The sequence below is a fragment of the Rhinopithecus roxellana genome, chromosome 2 (assembly GCF_007565055.1).
Source record: "Rhinopithecus roxellana isolate Shanxi Qingling chromosome 2, ASM756505v1, whole genome shotgun sequence".
Lineage (NCBI taxonomy): Eukaryota > Metazoa > Chordata > Mammalia > Primates > Cercopithecidae > Rhinopithecus > Rhinopithecus roxellana.
The window spans coordinates 149,598,374-149,618,638 of record NC_044550.1 but is presented as its reverse complement, the minus strand read 5'-3'; the positions used below and the strand labels follow the sequence as shown (position 1 = coordinate 149,618,638).

The 20,265-nt window shown below is 43.6% G+C and overlaps 1 long non-coding RNA gene across 1 annotated transcript in view; it reads left to right on the top strand.

The window, feature by feature from the left end:
* LOC115894561 overlaps nucleotides 1–4,737 on the top strand; it is a 34,702-nt gene extending 29,965 nt beyond the window's left edge. The window contains exons 3-7 of the long non-coding RNA XR_004054673.1: nucleotides 283–356; nucleotides 1,479–1,602; nucleotides 1,686–1,800; nucleotides 2,480–2,704; nucleotides 4,171–4,737. This is a non-coding gene — a long non-coding RNA (uncharacterized LOC115894561). The remainder of the gene's footprint in view (nucleotides 1–282; nucleotides 357–1,478; nucleotides 1,603–1,685; nucleotides 1,801–2,479; nucleotides 2,705–4,170) is intronic.
* The last annotated feature ends 15,528 nt before the right edge of the window (nucleotides 4,738–20,265 follow it).

The following is a 20,265-nucleotide window of genomic DNA, read 5'->3' as shown; positions in this document are numbered from 1 at the left end:
AGCCTCCCAAAGTGCTGGGATTACAGCCTTGAGCCACCACGCCTGTGGCTGAGTTAGTTTTTTTATTATCGTTATTTTACAGATGAGGAAATAGATAGTCAGAAAAACTAAATAACTTTCCCAAGGTCACAGTGAATGGTGGAGGTGGAATTTAAATCCAGTTCTATCTGATTCCAAAGTCAGGGTTTCACTCAGGACTGGCTTGAACCAATACTTAGAAAGTTGCCTAAGAGTGTTTTCACCTATCTTTAATTGTGTTTTTGTTTATCATCTGTCTTCCAGAATGTGATTTCCATGACAACAATGACCTTTCTGCATTGTCTACTCCTGTGATCCAGCACAGTGCCCGGCTCTTGGTAGGTGCTCAATAAATATATGCCATTTGTTCAGTTTCTAAATTCCTGTGGAGGCAGTACAGCCCAACAGATAGAGGTCCTGGCATCAACAGAGTCTCATCCTGGTTCAGATGAGACATTTCTTTTTCTCTTGCATACTGTGTCAACTTCAAGCTATTTCTCTTTATACAGTGTATCATGGAGATTAAACCAAAAGTGGTTGAAACCATGAAGCAGTTTTTACATCACTTAACTCTGCAGGTGTATGGCTCCAGTTGTTTGGGGGTGCAGTGATGAAATCAAGACCTCTAGCTTTTTCTGTCTTTCATTTTGTAGCTCTCAGTGTGACAGCATTGTCTCTCCTCAGGGTGGTAAGATGGCTGCAGTAGCTCCTTTCATCATATCTTTAAACAAAATATCCAAAGATGGGTAAAAAGTGGCCCATGATTTCTTTCTCCTAAGTGTCTTTCTTCGTTAGAGAGGAAAATATTTTCAGAAGTCACTAGGAGTCTTTCACTTATGTCTCCTAGCTGAGCACTGGGTTGTGTTAGCCAACACATTGGCTAAATCCATCATGTGCAAAGAGGAAAGGGGTCAGGCTGATCATGGCTCCTCTCTTGGGCCTAAGGGAAGAATCCACCTTCTCTAGACAAACTGCTCTGATAATCTGAACAAAATCAAGATTCATTTATTAGTGAAGAAGCAGAAAAGTGCTACCCACAGTTTTGCCAATCTAAGAGATCCTTTAAAATACAATAACCTGAACTGCTTTCATGCTTGGGCACCAGTCCAGCCATGGCAATTGGGTTTTACTATATCAGTTCCCTCTTTCTATGCTTTTTTTTCCCCCTCAGTGAGATAAGGTTGCTTTGGCTCTCGGTAAAATTATGAGTATTTCAACAGCCTGCAAATAAAGGAGGTAGCTGGCCACTAATTTTTTTCCTGCAGGTTTAGATCCTAGGTCTTTATATCACCACTGATTTCCAGGGACTGTGACACAATCTGTCAGCCTCTTGTCTTCTCCTGTGCCAGATGGGATTGGATGATGCTATTGATTTCTTAGAGAAGTTGGGTCCAATACCACAACTAATTATAAAAATATGACTCATTTTCCTGCTCCTCCTGTTGTCTATTATATTTCAGTGGAATTCCAGAATCCCACATGTTTGCCTCTGCCTCTGCCTGAGAGCTCCAGCTACTGCCTGGGTTATGTAAACTAGAGACATATGGCTGAGATGGTAATTCTTACATAGTTCTTTTTCTCCTGGTGAGTAACAAACTTCAAATTACCACCCACAGTCAGTGTTATTTTTCTTTTATTTGCTGTTCTAAACCTTTTCCTTGCCACAGGTTTTGGGAACTCTTTTCTTCATTGTCTCAAATCAAGAGAATTAGGAGGAAGAATGGGGTCGTGAGATGTTCCTCCACAAGACAGGAACAATGCCTGGGGGAGGAAAGTGGCTCAGTAAGTGTTTACTGTGACTGGACAAATGGTGGAAAGGAAAGAGTGTGGGCTTCTCAATCCTGCAGACTTGCATGAAGTCCCACTACTTCTGCTTACCACCAATTTGATCAAGGGTAACTTATATAACTTCTGTTTCCTCATCTGTAATATGGGACCGATGAGAATTATCTCACAAGTTCATTGTCAGGACTAGAGATAAGATATGTAAAGCACTTAGCATAATACCCAGAACATAGTAGATGCTCCGTAAATGGGTAGCTACTGCTAATAGTTACAAGAAGAAGCTGGATTTTCCTATCCTTGCTCATCTTTGTGGAACCCATGCAAAACAGTTAAACCCAAAACCTCCAGGTGCCACAGCAAACAGGGCATTGGTAGAGCCACATATAATGCAGGGATGTCTGGATAGTGGGACAGCTATTCTCTTCCTACCGAAAGCTAGAGATTGTTGAAGTGCAAGAAGTTGATTTATGGATAGGGAGTATGTGGGCCCAAGAAATGATGCAAAGAGAGAAAAGCCATTCCTTGGGGAACATAAAACTACCACGGACATTTCAGTCAATTCACAGTGAAGACTCTAAGTCTCCCAAGGGCCCAAATCTGACCTGTACAGAAACAAATGAGGAAGAGGGGGTAGCCAGAGGATAGAGGTGAGATTGCTGAGAATTCTGCCCCCAAGGTTGGAACTTGCAAACAGAGAGGCGGAGAATTCTGCAGATGCTGTGGCAGTTCGAACTCCTGGAGAGCCCTTCCTGGCCCAACCTAGCTGGGACGTAGACACTGTGGGAAGCAGAAGAGGATCAGCCAATGGCAGAGAACCTGGACAAAGAAAAGGATGCCAACCAACTGAGGATAGAGACGTTTCCCTTGGCTCCTCCCGGCAAAGGATTTTTCAGGTTTCCTGGTGAGGAGGGAGTGGAAGTTATGACATAATCACACTCTATATTCTTTGTAGTTTGTTGTAGGCATGGTAATGATTAAGTCATCCTTTCGGTGAACTGTATATACTGGATTCTTTTCTTGAGATGGAGTCTCACTCTATCACCCAGGCTGGAGTGCAGTGGTGCGGTCAGGGCTCACTGCAACCTCCACCACCATATCCAGCTAAAATAGTTATATATATATATATATATAAAAAATATATATATATATAGTATTTTTAATGGGAACAAGGTTTCACTGTGTTGGTCATGCTGGCCTTGAACCCCTGGCCTCAAGTGATCCACCCCCTTGGCCTCCCAAAGTGCTGGGATTACAGGTATGAGCCACCGCACCTGGCCTACTGCATATACTAGATTCTAAGTGTGGATTCTACCATCTTTCTAATTCATTTGTGGTCCTATAGAGTGTTAGTGAGTTGATGGCCGGGAGTTAAATGTTGCGTCCCATCAACGGCACCTGTGCCTGGGTAGGGTTGTCGCATCTGGTGTGGCCCCTATTGTGTTTGTTCTTCTACTTAAGAAAAACAGTTTTTTCTCATTCCATTTAGATTCATCCAGGGTTTAATGAATGAGGAGGCCACAAGTATTGTTTTCCTTCCTGATCCCCTTCCTGTGATTGGCTAGAGAAGGGGATGCCCTTGGCAATGGTTGGGAGGGGAGGGGCGGCGGGCGGGCATCACTCATCTGTGGAAGGAGTTGGGGAGGAGGCCTTTCTTCACTCATGAATGAATGCTTCCCTTCACTGCTGTCGGCCGGGGCTGCCTGAGAAGCAGCGTGGCGACATTCTCAGCAGGGATGGGGTGGTGCCTCACCTAAGAGGTGGCCTCATCCATGACTGATGAAAAGATGCTGCAGACTGGGGCCACCTGTCCTGATTGTAATCCCCTAACACATAGGGTGAGGACAGAGTCCCCACACCCTGAAATTTCAGGGATGGGCCCTGTGCTAGTAGAAAGCAAGGGGTGGGGATCTGGGGACAAGAAAAGCAAAATCATTTGGTTAAAAAGCTTGCTTGACTGGGCACCAAACCCAGGCACTCTGGTTTCACAGTCCATGGTCTAATCACTGCACTGCACGGCCTTTGCAGCTACTTCTGACAGTGTCACAGGAGCCTCAGGTAGGAGGGAAGAGCAGTTACCACCTCCTCTGCATGGGGTGCCCCAAGCCCAAGTTCTGTCTATTTAAGACATTGACTTCTGTGAGTGATTTTACTTGGATACAGAGAGGAGAAGAAAAGAATGACTGAGCTAACAAAAATATAGTTTGAAGACAAAATGAAAGAAAACAAAAAATTGTGTGCCTGACATGACACAGTGGAGAAAGAAAGGGCTGAAAGTTATTTGGGCTAACATCATGGAGCAACTGAAGGAAAAGAAAGAGCTTTGATTCAAATCTACAGACTCTTTTCTTTCTCCCTCCTCTACCCCAGAGCACCAAGGAAGACTCACAAGGCTCATGGATGACCTAGAAAAATCTCACCTGTCCTCTCCATGTCTCAGCTCCTCATCTATATAAGGAAAAAAGTTGAGCCAGTTGATGAACCAGAGGTGATGTCTCTGATATCCATTCAGTTTTAATCTCTTGTCCTTCAAGGGGAGAGGGTCAGGGGCAGTTGAATGTGGAGGAGGGCCTCAGAGCAGCCATACAAGCAGGACAGCTGCTCCCATTCAGGGCTGAGAAAGCCTAATGCACGGGTGCAGCTTTCCCAACTGTTTGTTCCAACATTAAAACACTACTTCCACCACCATGCCTCCCTCCCAGTTCTCTCCCCAACCACCTGGCCTTCTCCAGACCTTTTAGCGTCCAGAAACTAGAGGACAATACCTGGCACAATGTGGTGCAGGGAAGTGGGCAACCAGGATCTGCTCCAGCCACAACCCTCTCAACAGTGCTCAGTGCCTGCCTTTTCACTGCAGACCAGGGGGACATCCTGAAAGAGAAAACTGGAGTGGGCTAGTAAAGAAGGAAGGAAGGAAGCAAAGAAGGAAAGAAGGAAGGAAGGAAGGAAGGAAGGAAGGAAGGAAGGAAGGAAGGAAGGAAGGAAGGAAGGAAGGGAGGGAGGGAGGGAGGGAGGGAGGGAGGGAGGGAGGAGATGAAGGAAGGAAGGAAGGAAGGAAGGAAGGAAGGAAGGAAGAAAGGGAGGGAGGGAGGGAGGAGATGAAGGAAGGAAGGAAGGGAGGGAGGGAGGGAGGAAGGAGATGAAGGAAGGAAGGAAAGAAGGAAGGAAGGAAGGAAGGAAGGAAGGAAGGAAGGAAAGAAGGAAGGAAGGAAGAGGGAGGGAGGGAGGAAGGGAGAGAGGGAGGGAAGGAAGGAGGGAGAGAGGGAGGGAGGAAAGGAGGGAGAGAGGGAGGGAGGAAAGGAGGGAGAGAGGGAGGGAGAGAAGGAACTATAAATCATCCTTGAAAAATGTCTAAAGGTTTTGATTTCTGCTTTTGGCAAAAATATGCTGTGGTCAGCTTTTGTTAAGTAATTCAGTGAAATTCTTCTTTGTGTATTTTAGGAAAACCCTGTCTCCTTTATGGCCATCTCTGAGGTTTCTGCAACCAGGCAAGCCCTGGCAATTCTGTGGGTGATAATTTAGGGTCCCTTGTAGAATGTCTTCTGATGTGGCACATTATATAAATGGTGGTGCACACTCTTGCATCTGGCTTTCACCTCTCTAGAGAGTCAGCTCCCAAACTAATCTTTCTAGTGGGCTCTGAATAACCTGCAAGAGGGTCCTGGGTTGATCCTGTGAGGCTGACACCCCTGACTTTGTTCTCTGAAGGAGGGAAATGGACTATTCATGGTGCAGCCATTTAATGCCCCCATCTGTGCTAGAGCCAAATCTCAGACTGAAGACAACTTAGTATGGTGTCAGGGCTCAGAAAAAAAGACTTTGGGGACAAGCTGGACCTTATTCAAACCTAGGGTGATCAACTTTCTTAGTTTTGCCATAATTGTCCTGTTTTTAGCACTGCAAGTCCTAAATCCCAGAAAATCCCTAAGTCCTGGGCAAACCCGGATGCTTGGTCACCCTATTCTAGCTCTTTCAGGCCTTAGCCAGTCATTTTCCTTCTTTGAGCCTTAGTTTCCTCATATGTGAAATGAGGGGAATGATAACAACATCAAATGGTATGTATTTGAAGGTTAATATGCATTCAAAGACTGTTCACCAAGAAAGTTAGAAGTTTACGTGACAAAATGGTCTTTCTGTTTCTGTTCTGAGGAATAGATGTCTCCTCTCCCCAGTGTGTTTTGACTATTTCAAGTGGAGGTGTGAGGACAGCACTTGAGGATTCTGGAATACTCTTCAGGAAGCCTTGCAGGCCCTGGCAAATGCAGAGCATGAATTAAGGGTTCTGCCAGCTCTATGATTATGTGGTTAAGTGTAAATGGCAGAAGCAGCTACCTGCTTGCAGAAGTCACTTTTAGCAGCTACCACTTGCAAGTCACAAATAAGAGATTATGAAATCTTTTCTTTTAGGCTTCTTTATTGCCCCTTGGCTATTGTCTGCAGAGATTCTTAACTAATAGCCATGTTTAGAACGACTGTTTTCCAGAAACCACTGTTTCATGGCTGAAAAATGAAAAGAAGTCAATGTTTTCTAAGGACTCCATTGCAAGGCAGTTGCAGGACAAGAGTGGACTTCACAGGCATCTTAATTCCTGGCAGTAACGGCTGAGGGCTGTCTTGGAGACCAGAAGTGGCAGGCAAGAACTCCCTTAACAAAAGAGAGGCAGGGAGATTATTTATTCAAAAGCCCTGATAGAAGAAGGCCTAATCAAAGACACCATAGAAAACAAGCCCCAGGCAGATAGGGAATATTTGGAACATGAGTGTCAAAAGGATCCAGGCTTTTGCTAAAGGAAAGGAAATGACTAGGGGAAATGGCCTTTTTATAATTGAGCGGAGCTATGTCAGAGCTATGCACCAAGGGTTGGGGATTATTCAAAGTGCAAACACCTTTATTATCCTGGTCCTCCCACCCCCATCACGAATGAAGTAAGAATCATTAGAATCAGTGCCAGATTCTGACTGAAAATAGAGGTCTTCAGAAGTTGGCAAATTCAACATGCAAGACTTGCACAAGTGATAATGAACTTGTTCTTGGCCACAGCAGTTGATGACACAATTTTGCATAATTAGAACACCTTTGGAAGTAGGGAGTAAAAAAGGACCCTCCAATCTGGAATTGACTGATTTACATAAACATTAGTGTGATTAGTGGTTTCAACTCTTAAGGTACTTCCTTGTCATTTACATTCAAATTGATGATAGGGTAGAATGCCAAGGGGAGCAACACTGTTGGTGTTTAGTGCCATACAAAATGTCCCATGAGGCTGTGGGGAAGTCTGCAAAGTAGGTGTTTCTAGGTTACCAAAGTCTTTTTTTGTGCTTTCCACCCTTTCCTAGAGAAAATTAAATTCTAGAACAGCTAATTTAAAAGTCAAGAAATTTCATTATCAGAATAATGCATTAAGGCATATCCGCTATCTCTTGCTGAGTAATAAATCACCCAAGAACATAGTAACTTAACAACAGTTGTTTTTAACTTCTCCCAGTTTCTGTGGGTCAGGCATTCAGAGAGGGTTCAGTGGGGAGATTCTGGTTTGGAGTCCCCCAAGTGGTTGTCAGAAGAAAGGCTGGAGCCAGAACAGCAGAGGGGCTGAAGAAGCTGCAGTCTTGCTAGGCACCTCTATCTTCACAGATGGTCTCTCCATGGGGTCTCTCTGTAAGAGCTAGTTTGAGCCTCTTCACAACATGGCAGCCTCAGAGTAGTGAAATGCTCCAGTGCAAGTATTTCAGCTCCCAACACAGCAGCACTTTGGTGACCTGGCCTCAGAAGTTTCTGTTGGTTACAAGTGAGTTACAAGCCCCCTTAGATTCAAGAGAAGGGGAATTTGATGTGACTTCTAAACAGAGAATGGTGATATTCTAGAGGGGCAATGTGGGGTAAGAGATAGCACTGTGGCCATCTCTTGAAAATACAATATGGGCCGGGCACGGTGGCTCATGCCTTTAATCCCAGCACTCTGGGAGGCCGAGATGGGCAGATTACCTGAGGTCAGGAGTTCGAGACCAGCCTGACCAACATAGAGAAAGCCCGTCTCTACTAAAAATACAAAATTAGCTGGGTGTGGTGGCACATGCCTGTAATCCCAGCTACTAGGGAGGCTGAGGCAGGAGAATTGCTTGAACCTAGGCGGCAGAGCTTGCAGTGAGCCAAGATCATGCCATTGCACTCCAGACTGGGCAACAAGAGCAAAACTTCGTCTCAAAAAAAAAAAAGAAAATACAATATGCCGTCGGGTGTAAATAATTGATGATCATGATCTTTTAAGGAAATATGTATATTTTAAGGAAATATGTATATTTTAAGAAAATAATATATTAACCCAAGCAAATCTTTAAACTAGTAGAATAGGTATAGAAGAACCTGTGTCAACTGCCTCCAATCCCTTCTTCTCATTACCTCTGATTCTTTTTTTTTTTTTTTTTGAGATGAAGTTTCACCCTTGCTGCCCAGGCTGGAGTGCAATGGCGCGATCTTGGCTCACCACAACCTCCGCCTCCCAGGTTCAAGAGATTCTCCTGCCTCAGCCTCCTGAGTAGCTGGGATTACAGGCATGTGCCACCACGCCTGGATAATTTCGTATTTTTAGTGGAGATGGGGTTTCTCCATGTTGCTCAGGCTGGTCTCGAACTCCCGACCTCAAATGATCTGCCTGCCTCAGCCTCCCAAAGTGCTGGGATTACAGGCGTGAGCCACTGTGCTCGGCCACCTCTGATTCTTTAGACTAGAACAACTGTATGTAATATAAGTCTCCTAGGGCTGCCATAACAAAGCACCATGGACTGAGTGACTTAAGCAATAGAAATGTATTGTCCCACAGCCCTGGAGGCTTGAAGTCTGAGATCAAGGTGCTGTCAGGGTTGCTTCTTTCTAGGGCTGTGAAAGAAGCCATGTCTCTCCCTTATCTTCTGTGGTTTACTTGTATCTTTGGCATTCCTTGTTCTGTAAAATCATCTCCCTGATCTCTGCCTTCATCTTCACGGGGTGTACTCCTGGAATTGTACATCTGTGTCCAAATTTTCCCTTTTTATAAAGACACCAGTCATATCAGACAAGGTGCCCGGCCTAGTTCAGTATAATCTAAACTCAACTAATTACATCTGCAGTGGCCATATTTACAAGTAAGGTCACATTCTGAGGTACCAGGGTCTTAGGACTTCAACATAATGATTTTGAAGGGGACCCAATGTGACCCATAACATGCCTCTTATTTTCTGAAGGAAGAAGCTTCTTTTGATATGGTTTCTGGGAGCATGAATTGAAATAGGTAAAATTTTCCAATTTTGTATCTGTCTTTTCCTTTTCATGACACTGGACATTCCCTCCAGCCTCCTAAATACCTTCTTTACATTTTAAGTAAAGGTTTTCATTAAGGTGATTAATGTCATTAGAGTAGTTTAGGATTAAATGTTCCTTAAATTAAAATGTAATTATCAAATATTGGTTATGGGGCCTCATCCCTTCCCAAACTTTCCATAGTCCTGGTGCCCTTAGTTATATAACTTCGGGTTGCATGGGATTTTTTTTATGACTATCCCCTCATAACCTGGGATTCACCTATGCAGCAACCTAGTTTAGTAAAGAGGCTTAAAGAGCAATATATTGACTTTAGGGATTTGAGATTGTTCTCTCTCAATTTATTTCCTTTGAATGTTTATAGAAAAAAAAAAAAGCACAACCAACTGCTCACTGGGGAAGCCACAAATACTTGGCTTTCCTGCCCTGGCGCTTATCTTGCACTTAATGTTTTCAAAATACAACTAATCATTAAATAGCCAGTTCCCACTACATCTTTGTGAGATGTGAGAATCCTTGCCATTTTCAGTAGAGGAAATTGAAGTAGAAAGCACCAAGGTGACCTGTGCAAAGTGACAGAACAAATCAGAAGCAGACCCAGGTGGCTGCCATTTTATGAACTAAAAGTTTGTCCTGTGTAAACCCAGAGACAGGCTGTCACGGCCTTATCCCTTTCCTTGGAGGAGCAGCACACAGGCAGGAGTGAGCAGACACCAAGCACACAAGGACCATGGCCAGCAGATACCCACTGGGAGCAGGCATGCTGTTAGTGCTTGTAAAGCTCCCTGGAGATCTCAGAAACCTTAAGGTGAACTTTTGGGACATGATACCCTGAGTCAGATGAGACTCCAAAGCAATCTCTTTGGTACTACAGGGTGGTAAGATCTGGGAAATCTGGGTCACAGGAACAATAATGAAAAAGATGTGGAAGGTATTCCTTCTGTCCTAAACTGTAATCCTCTTGATCATAGGATCTATTAGAAACAAGCTCCCTGAAATCCTTTGGTCTACTCTTAAGCCACTAGGCATTAATAGCAAACTTTAAGGACTTCCCTTAACTCTAGGAAGACACCACAAGAAAGAATCATAGGCTTTAATGTGGCTGCCTCCCCAGAAATGCTAGGAGGCACCAGATCACCTTTCATATTTGCAAAGCTCTCATTTTTTTTCCTCTGGTGAAAAAAAATTGCATAGAATTGGCTGGTCCTATACTTAAGTGAGGGGAGTTCAATGGGATGGAAATTATCTTATTTAAGGTGCTCACCCAGACCAGCATTTTACACTTAGGCAGGTAATTGAAGCAAAATACATCCTCAAAATCACATTCTCCTCTCCTGATACCAAGCTTCTCTTTCCCTAATTTTTTCTTTACTCATTTACTTTTTTATTTATTTGTTTTTTATTTTTTTCAGATGGAGTCTTGCTCTGTCGCCCAGGCGGTTGTGCAGTGGTGCAATCTTGACTCACTGCAAACTCTGCGTCCCAAATTCAAGCGATTCTCCTGCCTCAGCCTCCCGAGTAGCTGGAATTACAGGTGTGCCACCATGCCCGGTTAATTTTTATATGTTTAGTACAGACAGGGTTTCACCATGTTGGCCAGGCTGGTCTCGAACTCCTGACCTCAAGTGATCTGCCCACCTCGGCCTCCCAAAGTCCTGGGACTACAGGCGCGAGCCACCACGCCCAGCCTACTCATTTACTTTAAAGCTGGCATTGGTCTTTCACTCAGCAGAGGCATAGCTGGTGAGGTGTGTTTTGCTTTGGTAATATGATTTTCATGTGGAGTAAAAGACAAAGTGGACTTCTTTTGGGGCAAGAATATAGTAAGTTGAAACTTGTCTTTTTCACATCAAAATGCCATCTTGGTCCTGCATCCCTAAATCCTAGGCATAAAGATTGAAGCATTTAGGTTTATTTGCATAGTCAAAACTAAGAAACTCATCCTATTTCTCATTTAATCTTGGCCATTGGGAATCTCAGAGTCAAATTTAGTGCTCAGTTTCACTATGCATTCTTAGTTTAAGTTTTCAAGCATAAAACTGTCTTAGTTCAGGCTGCAATGACAGAATACCACCAACTGAGTGGCATAAGCAATAAACATTTATTTCTCAGTTCTGGAAGCTAGAAAGTGTAAGATCAAATTATTAGGATATTTAGTGTGTGGTGAGGGCCATTTCCTGGCTCCTAGAGAGCTGTCCTCTTACTGTGTCTTCGTATGGCAGAATGAGGGCTAGAGAACTCTCCAGGTCTCTTTTATAAGGACACTAATCCTGTTCATAGCATTCCAACCTTGTGACTGACTTACCTCCCTAATGCCCCATCTCCCACTTCTGTCACTTTGAGGGGTTAGAATCTCAACCTGTGAATTTTGTGGGACACAAACATTTAGCCCATAACAAAAACTTTTACATACACAACTTTTATTATGATCCATATCTTATTTGTATTTGTAAGGGTTTTTTAAAACTACAAGCTGCCTTAAGTCTTTTTAAAAAACAATTCAAGCATGGTATTAATAATAAAATATATTTAAAAAATCAATATAACATTCAACAATGAGAACCTTCTTAAAAATCAGTTTGTTTTGTCCACAGGTTGATCAGAGAACACTGAAAAATGACAACCAGTTCTGGTATTCACCCAGGGCACACCCATCCTGTCACACTGGAAGTTAAGATATTGAACTTTCTGTATGAGTTGTTTAAAGCTGCTGCCCTAAAGGACATGAACAGACACTTCTCAAAAGAAAACATTCATGCGGCCAACGAACATGAAAAAAAGCTCAGGCCGGGTGCGGTGGCTCACACCTGTAATCCCAGCACTTTGGAAGGCCAAGGCAGGTGGATCATGAGGTCAGGAGTTCAAGGCCAGCCTGGCCAAGATGGCGAAACCCTGTTTCTACTAAAAATATAAAAATTAGCTGGGCATGGTGGCAAGTGTCTGCAATCCCAGTTACTCAAGAGGCTGAGGCAGGAGGATCGCTTGAACCCAAAGAGGGGGGGCGCAGAGGTTGCAGTGAGCAGAGATTGTGCCGCCGCTCTCCAGCCTGGGTGACAGAGCAAGACTCCATCTCAAAAGAAAAAAAAAAAAGCTCAACATCACTGATCATCAGAGAAATGCAAATCAAAACCAAAATGAGATACCATCTTACACCAGTCAGAATGGCAATTATTAAAAAGTCAAGAAACTGCAGATGTTGGCAAAGTTGTGGAGAAAAAGGAACGCTTTTACCCTGTTGGTGGGAATGTAAATTATTTCAACCACAGTGCGGCGATTCCTCAAAGATCTAGAAGTGGAAATACCGTTTGACCCAGCAATCTTATTACTGGGTATATACCAAAAGGAATATAAATCATTCTATTATAAAGATACATATATTTTCATATATAAAGATGTATATTCATTGCAACACTATTTACAATAGCAAAGGCATGGAATCAAGCCAAATGTGCATCAACAATAGACTGGATAAAGAAAATGTGGTACATGTACACCATGGAATACTACGCAGCCATAACAAGGAATGAGATCATGTCCTTTGCAGGGACATGGTTGGAGCTGGAAGCTGTAATCCTCAGCAAACTAACGCAGGAAAAGAAAACGAAACACCACATGTTTTCATTTATAAGTGGGAGCTGAACAATGAGAACAGAGGGAGGGGAACACCACACACTTGGGCCTGTCGGGTGGGGGTCAGGGAGAGGGAAAGCATCAGGAAGAATAGCTAATGGGTGCTGGGCTTAATAATACTTAAGCGATGGTTTGTTCTGTGCAGTAAACCACCATGGCACACGTTTACCTATGTAAACTGCACATCCTGCACATGTACCCCAGGACTTAAAATAAAAGTTTAAGGGGAATAAAAGCTGCTGCCTGACACTGCCAAGTACCTTCCACAGCCACTTAACTCCACCCCCTGCCTGAGATCCACTTCCTCATTCATCCTCCCAGGATCCAGTAACCAAAGAGGACCTAAAGGACCAGCTCCGGGCTATGACCAGTTACCACTCTCACAGATCAGTGCTTTAGCCATTCTGATGGTTAAGTATATTATAACACTCCCCCTTAGAGGAAACTTTTTGCTATTTTTGCTTCCTGTTATTGTAAATAATAGCTTTGCTTATTGATATAAGTTCTGGGTAGTGGCAAAGAATACAGACCCTGAAGCTGGGCTGCTTGGATGCAGCCTGGCTCATCCTCACCTAGTCCCTGTGACCTTGGTGAGTTCTGTGTCTTCTGTATACCTCCTTTCTTTGTAAGTTGAAGGATAAGAGTGGTATCCACCTTGCAGGACTGTTGAGAGGAGTAGCCGAGTGAATCGATGTAAAGCAGTTAGAGCACTGCCTGTTTCAAGCACGGTGTGTTAGCCGTTATGATTGAGCATCTACTACGTGCCAGACACAATACTAAATGCTTTGTGTTTGTTATATAACTCGCAAGTACTCTATCAAGTAGGTATTGTCATCCCTAGTTTAAAGAGACTAAATCTCAGGGCGGTTGAGATGTGCTCAAGGTTACAGTGCCAGCGATGGACAGAGCAGAGGTAAATTCCTATCTATTTGACCCAAAGGCCAGGTTTCCTCGCTGCCCTAGGTTCTTCTCTGGTGGAAGTGGCACCTTACAGCAAAGAAGAAAGGAGATGGCTGGCTGCTGACAGGTATCACTCAGGTGACGGCTGAGTAAGTGAAGATGCTCAGTGGAGACAGAGACCTCATGGAGGTGGGGTGGCAGATGGAGTTCCCCTCTGCCTCTTCTGCTTCTGTTTAGATTAAAATTCTCCCATCACCCAGGCTGAAAGCCTGGCAGTCATCCTGCCCTTCCCCGTCTTCACTCCCAGACGAAGTCACCAAGTGCCCCTATTCTGCTCATGTGATGTCTCCTACCTTCCTGCCATTCCATGCATGCCTGTGCTAACACTCCACTTCAAGTTCTCATTACATCATGTCTAGATCATTTCAAAAGCCTCTCAACTAGTCTCCCAGCCCCCGGACCTCAGTCATCACTTCTAAAACCACCATGTTATACCTAAAGACACTGCTGCCATCACGTGATTTCACCATTCAAAACCTTCCAATGACTACTCAGTGTCTACCGAATACAGGGAAGCTTTTTAGACAGACATTCAAGCTCCTTCATTTAATTCTAATCTTCATTTCCAAATTGCTGTCTCGGGACTCCCAGTAAGAATCCTGTGATTTAGCCAGGATTATTTACTTGTTATTCCTTAACTGTGCTATTTCTTTCCCACCTCCAAGCCTTACCCACTCCACTCCCCATGGCTGCACAGCGTCTTCCTGTCTTCTAAATCCTGTAGGTCCATCATGACCCAATTTGGCCCCATCCCTGCTATGACACCTCCCCTAAGCGCTCTGCGGGACTGGAACCTCTCCGTATCTGAGTGATACTGCTCACTTGGCACTTCACCTCCACTGCCTTATGTTATGAATTTGCTTTTTATTTGAATATGCTCTGCTTTCTCAGTTACACTATGAATGTCTTACAGCCAGAGGGGGAAGGAGATGATAGCAGGAGGGCTCTGACATGGGAAGGCTATGGGACACATTGGCGGGTAGGCTCTTGGGTTCAGAAATCAGGCAAGCAGGGTTTGAATCACAGCTCTGCTCTAACTAGGCACTCTTTGCCAAGATACCTCATCTCTCAATGTTCTCATTCATACAATGGGGATAATGATTGTTCCTACCTCGGAGAGCTGTTGTGAGGATTAAATGAGTTAATACATGAAGAACCCTTTCCCAGAGCCCAGCACACAGATAAAGCTTAATTACTATTAGTTATCATTGTTTTCACTATCAGACAAGAAGAAAGGGTTTATGATATGCTAGACACCATTTAAATGACCTTATTTAATTTATGTAGCAACCTGATGAGGTAATAGGATCATGATCATTTTAGAGATGAGAAAACTGAAGTTTTGAGAAGTTTGATCACATGGCTAATAATTCAGCCTCAACTCAGCCAAAGACCATTGCTTTCCACAAAGTTAATCCACTAAATTCCTGAGATTGGGGGAAATGGCTTGTACTTCTTTATAATTCCTTCAGTATCTCATAGACTGCACAAAAAAAAATTGTTGCTGAATGGCTGGGAGATTTCTTAGAAGATTTCAGCAGCAAGTCCTTTATGCTGCTGTGGGTCAAGATTGCTATCTGCCTACCACAATTTCCTTTCTCTTTAAATAATCCCAGTATTTAGCTGGGCGCATAACTGCCTAAAACAGGGATCAGCTAGTCTGTACAGAGTCAAATACAGTACATAATTTCGGTTTTGTAAGCCATATGGTCTCATTAGAAGACTCAGCTTTTGCATGGTAAAGCAAAAGCAGCCATAGACAATATGCACATGAATGAGTGTGGCTGAGTTCCCAAAACCTTTATTTACAAAAACAGATTTGTCCTGTGGACTGTAGTTTGCCGACCCTTCCCCTAGAGTGCAGACACCACGGGCTGCCTCAAATGAAGATGCCCATGATGGTTAATTTTATGTGTCATCTTGGATGAACCACAGTGTGCCCAGATATTTGGTTAGACATTATTATGGGTGTTTTCTGTGAGAGTACTTTTAGATGACATTAACATTTAAATTGATGGACTTTGAGTAAAGCAGACTGTCCTCCATAATGTAGAGGAACCTCATCCAACCAGTTGAAAACCTGAATAGACCAAAAAGAAAAGAATAGATCACAAAGCCTGAATAAAATAGAATATGTTATCTTCCTCCCCTGATGAGAGAATTCTCCAGCAGCCTGCCTTCAGACTTCATCTACAGCACTGGCTCTTTCTTATTCTACAGCAGACTAGAACTAGAATACCAGCCTTTCCTGGATCTCCAGCCTGCCTGTTTACCCTGCAGATTTTGGACTTCCTAACTTCTGTAATAATGTGAGCCAATTCCTTATCATAAATCTTTTTCTATATATATACACATCCATTCGTTCTGCTTCTCTGGGGGAACCCTGACTAATAGAATGCTATTTCCTAGCTACACTTGTGGCAAGATGTGTCCATGTGACTATGTTCTGGCCAACAGAATGTAAGTGGCAACGCTGTGTGATAACTTCCAAGAAATTTCCATAAATTATAGGAGGCATATGCTCTTTGGCTTGTCATCCCCTCTTCACCCATCCTGCTGTTTGGAAGACAGATGTGATGACTGAAGGGCTTCTGTGGACTGTGATACAGCCACAAAAGCAGAAGCCCAGAGCAGCCTGGGGTCAGTTGACTGTGGAGCGCTCTAACTAGCCTGAGTTGCTTACACTGTCAGAGGCGTTGGAACCAAAGTGACTCCATTACTTGAACAGGGGCTGGGTAAAATGAAGATGAAACCTACTGGGCTGCATTCCCAGGAGGTTAGGCATTCTTAGTCACAGGATGAAACAGGAGCTCAGCAGGGCTGGTGTCACAAGATATAGGTCACAAGGACCCTTCTGATAAAACAGAATGTGGTAAAGAAGCCAGCCAAAACCCACTAAAACCAAGATGGCAACAAAAGTGACCTCTGATGGTCCCCACTGCTCATTATATGCTAATTATAATGCATTAGCATGCTAAAAGACACTCCCACCAGTGCCATGACAGTTTACAAATGCCAGGGCAACTTCCAGAAGTTATCCTATATAGTCTAAAAAGGGGAAGAACCCTCAGTTCTGGAAATTGCCTCCCCCTCTTTTCGGAAACTCATGATTAATTGACCTCTTGTTTAGTATGTGATCAAGAAAGAACCATAAAAGTAGCCAACCGGCAGCCCTCTGGGCAGCTCTGTCTATGGAGTAGCCATTATTTTGTTTCTTTACTTCTCTAATAAACTTGCTTTCCCTTTACTTGGTGGACTCGCCCTGAATTCGTTCTTGTGCAAGATCTAAGAACCCACTATTGGGGTCTGCATCAGGACCCCATTCTGGTGACAATACCAGGACTTTTATATGAGCAAGAAATACAGCCCAGTCTTGTTTAAGCCATATTTAATGTCCCCATTGCAGTTGAACTTAATCCTAACAGGCACCATTCCTGTCAGTCTGGTGCTAGAAATAGTAGTACTTCTCTCTGGCGGCCAGGAAGAAATTCATTTATAGTATTTTACAAAAATTATATTAAGAGAGAATAACCCAATTTAAATCTTTCCCACATTGGTCAGCTGTCTCTTTAGAGTCAGCAGGAGGACATGAGATTGAAGCAGGAGAGAGAGAGAGAGAGAGAGAGAGAGAGAGAGAGAGAGAGAGAGAAACAGAAATAGATTGTTTCTAAATGGATGGGGGAGGGGTAGAGCCAGACCAACAACTGATAATACCCTGGGATGCAAAGGTGGGGGTTGGGTGAGGGGAGTGATGAGGGGTTCACTGCTGGCACTGTTCTCATCAGGGAATAATGTAGCTGGCATCAGAAATGGATGTTTCCAGCTGTGTAGACCTTAAGCCCAGCCTCAGGTCAGAAATATGGCTGGAGCTAACTACGGGTGTTTTTTTTTTTTTTTTTTTTTTTTGGTCATAATTCAACCATCTGCATTAAATCATGACCTTGATCTATCCTTTGTGTATCTTCACCTTAGAAGTAAATAAAAGGGAAAAAGAAATGTAGTAAGTAAATGGTCAAATCAGTAGCCCAACATCTCTCACCCTACCTTTTTCTTACTTGCTAGAGTTGTTTATTCTTTCTATAGAGTTGAGAATTCTAGCTATTCACATTTTGAGCTCCCTTGAGGCTGGGACATACATATGAGACCTGATTTTGTCCAATTTACCTGCAAAGTCTGCTGACTGTCTTATGAGAAATTCCTTCTTCACTGGATGTAATCTTGTTACCATGTGATGCCTGGAACTGTCACAGCCACCTTGTAAGTGTGAGGGAGACATGGCAGACACACTGAGGAATACAGAATCAAGAAATGGAAAATATCTGGATTCTTGATGACATCCCTGACCTTAAAAGGTTGGACTGCATCCAGGCTTATGGCTATGTGAAATCACAAATGTCCTTATTGTTTAACTATTTTTGGTTAGTTATTCTGTTATTCTGTTACTTGCAGCCAAAAGCATCCTTACTGATGCAGTAACCAAAAGCATTTTAGCATTCTAAGTTGTAACATCCTGTCTTTACAGGCCACCTTAGTCCAAACAAATATTCACCCTTGTTAGCATGTTAATGTTTCATTTTCTGATTGGAAAGTATGCTCTATCCACTTACTGGAACATGAGGCAGCTAGGCAGTCTGAGTTTGAAACCTGGCTTTACCTGTATGACTTGGGGAAATTACTTAACTACTCTGTGCCTCAGTTTCCTTATCCATTAAAAGGGAAAAACAGTCATCCTATTTGATAGGATTGTACTGAGGATCAAATGGATTGACACACATAAAATACTTAGAACAGTGCCCTAGCCCACATCATAATAATCAATAAGTACACACTAGCTTTATTATCATCCTCCCTAGGAGTACACCCTTCTGCAGGCTTCCAAGGCAATTTGCTGTCAACCTGTTCACCCGCATTTTCCTTTGCCAAGCACTCCTGGGAATAGCTGATATGTGAGACAGATATGGCCAATTCAGGTCTCTTGCTAGCCTGCACACCACCAGTTTATCAGAAAAGAAGTTTGGCCAATGGAACGTCTGGAAATACATCTAGAAACCAAATTCCCTGTACTCCCCAAATCCCCTACTTCTGCATGTCTGTCACCCCATGCATGCTCTGAGATTCAGGCAACAAGGACCCCTCTGAGCTGGTTTCCCACAGGCCTCTGGGATGTGTCCTCCAATGAGACCTTAACCCTGAACGTGTCTCTCATACATCTACGGTCCTAGTGAATAGAAAGGGGAAACCTCACAGATCTTACATCACTATTACTTTTGGCTTTGCTACCTAAAATTTCTCCCCCTCTTTAGCTTTTTTGCTGGGCCAAGAATCTCTTCCAGTCTCCTCTTGAGACACTGGTTTTCCCATCATCCCAGCATGGTACATGCCTTGTGTGGCTGCCATCCCCCCGGGACTGCAGAGGCTGTTCAGCTCCTTACGTTTGCATTGCGCTTGTCAATCCAGGCCAGTTTTCAGCAAATGCCTCTGTATACCTCATCTGTAGAGCCCTTGGCAGCTTCCAAAATATTTTAGCCCAAGTTACTTAATCCTCATAAAAATCTTGTATGGTGCATGTTTTTATTCCAAGTCAGGCTCTTCAGGGCTTTTTGCTTTCCTGTAGAGATCAGCAGCAAAAAGAGGTGAGACAAACATTTTTCATTTTCTTTCCTATACGGATACAAGGTGCTAAGGACCTTCTCTGCTGTTACCTCAACGGTGAGTATTCTGGTGGAGAGAAAGCAAAGACCTCGCAGAAATCAACTGAAGTCTACCTGAAACTCGAGGACTTGGCTTCGGAAGGAAAAACAACTAATTGGTACCTGTCTGGATAAAAAGGTCTGGTTCTGACGTCTAACTGGTGATCTAATCTAGAATCAAGTAACAGGGAGGAAGAAGGCTCTAGAAATTAGCTGACTTAAGTGCTTCCTGATGTTAAATCTTTCGCCATTTCCATGAGTCCAAAGAAGCACGATATTTGGATCTCTTCAGATTAAATCTGCTCTGTTGATTTGTTCATCAGTGAGCCTCTCAAACATCTGCATTGGCAACATCCTTCTCAGGACACGGCCTGTCTGAGAAGCTCTAGTGGGTGCGGGCTGGAAGGAGGAGCTGCAGGCCTCTGCATGTGGGCTGGGAAGAGACAGCTCTGCCACCTCAGTGTCTGTCTGTGCTGCCAGACTCATGGAAAAGTTCCTTTCACTTCTCACATATTATTCAGTGCCAGCTTGGGAGGCCTGCAGAGGGTTCAGGGGCCCAGCTACTGTGCTAACCAGAGCACTGTAAGTGACAAATGCTGTTTTTTCCTTTTTATCTCTTTCTGCCTTCCAGGAAGATTTAAACAACAATAACAACAACAACAAAACAAAAGAACTCACTTTTTACTTTCAAGCACACCCTGTTCCTTCACAAGAAGAAAAGCCCACAGAGCAACTCCATAAAGTCTCTATTCAGCACTCCTTGTTGGTTTTTGGCTCAGGGTTCAGCTAACTCGTTCCCAGAGCACACAGCAACAGGGGAGGTGGGGTTCACAGCAGAGAACAGTAAAAAGATCTGCTCTAGATTTCCTGAGGATTCCAGAATGCAGTGGA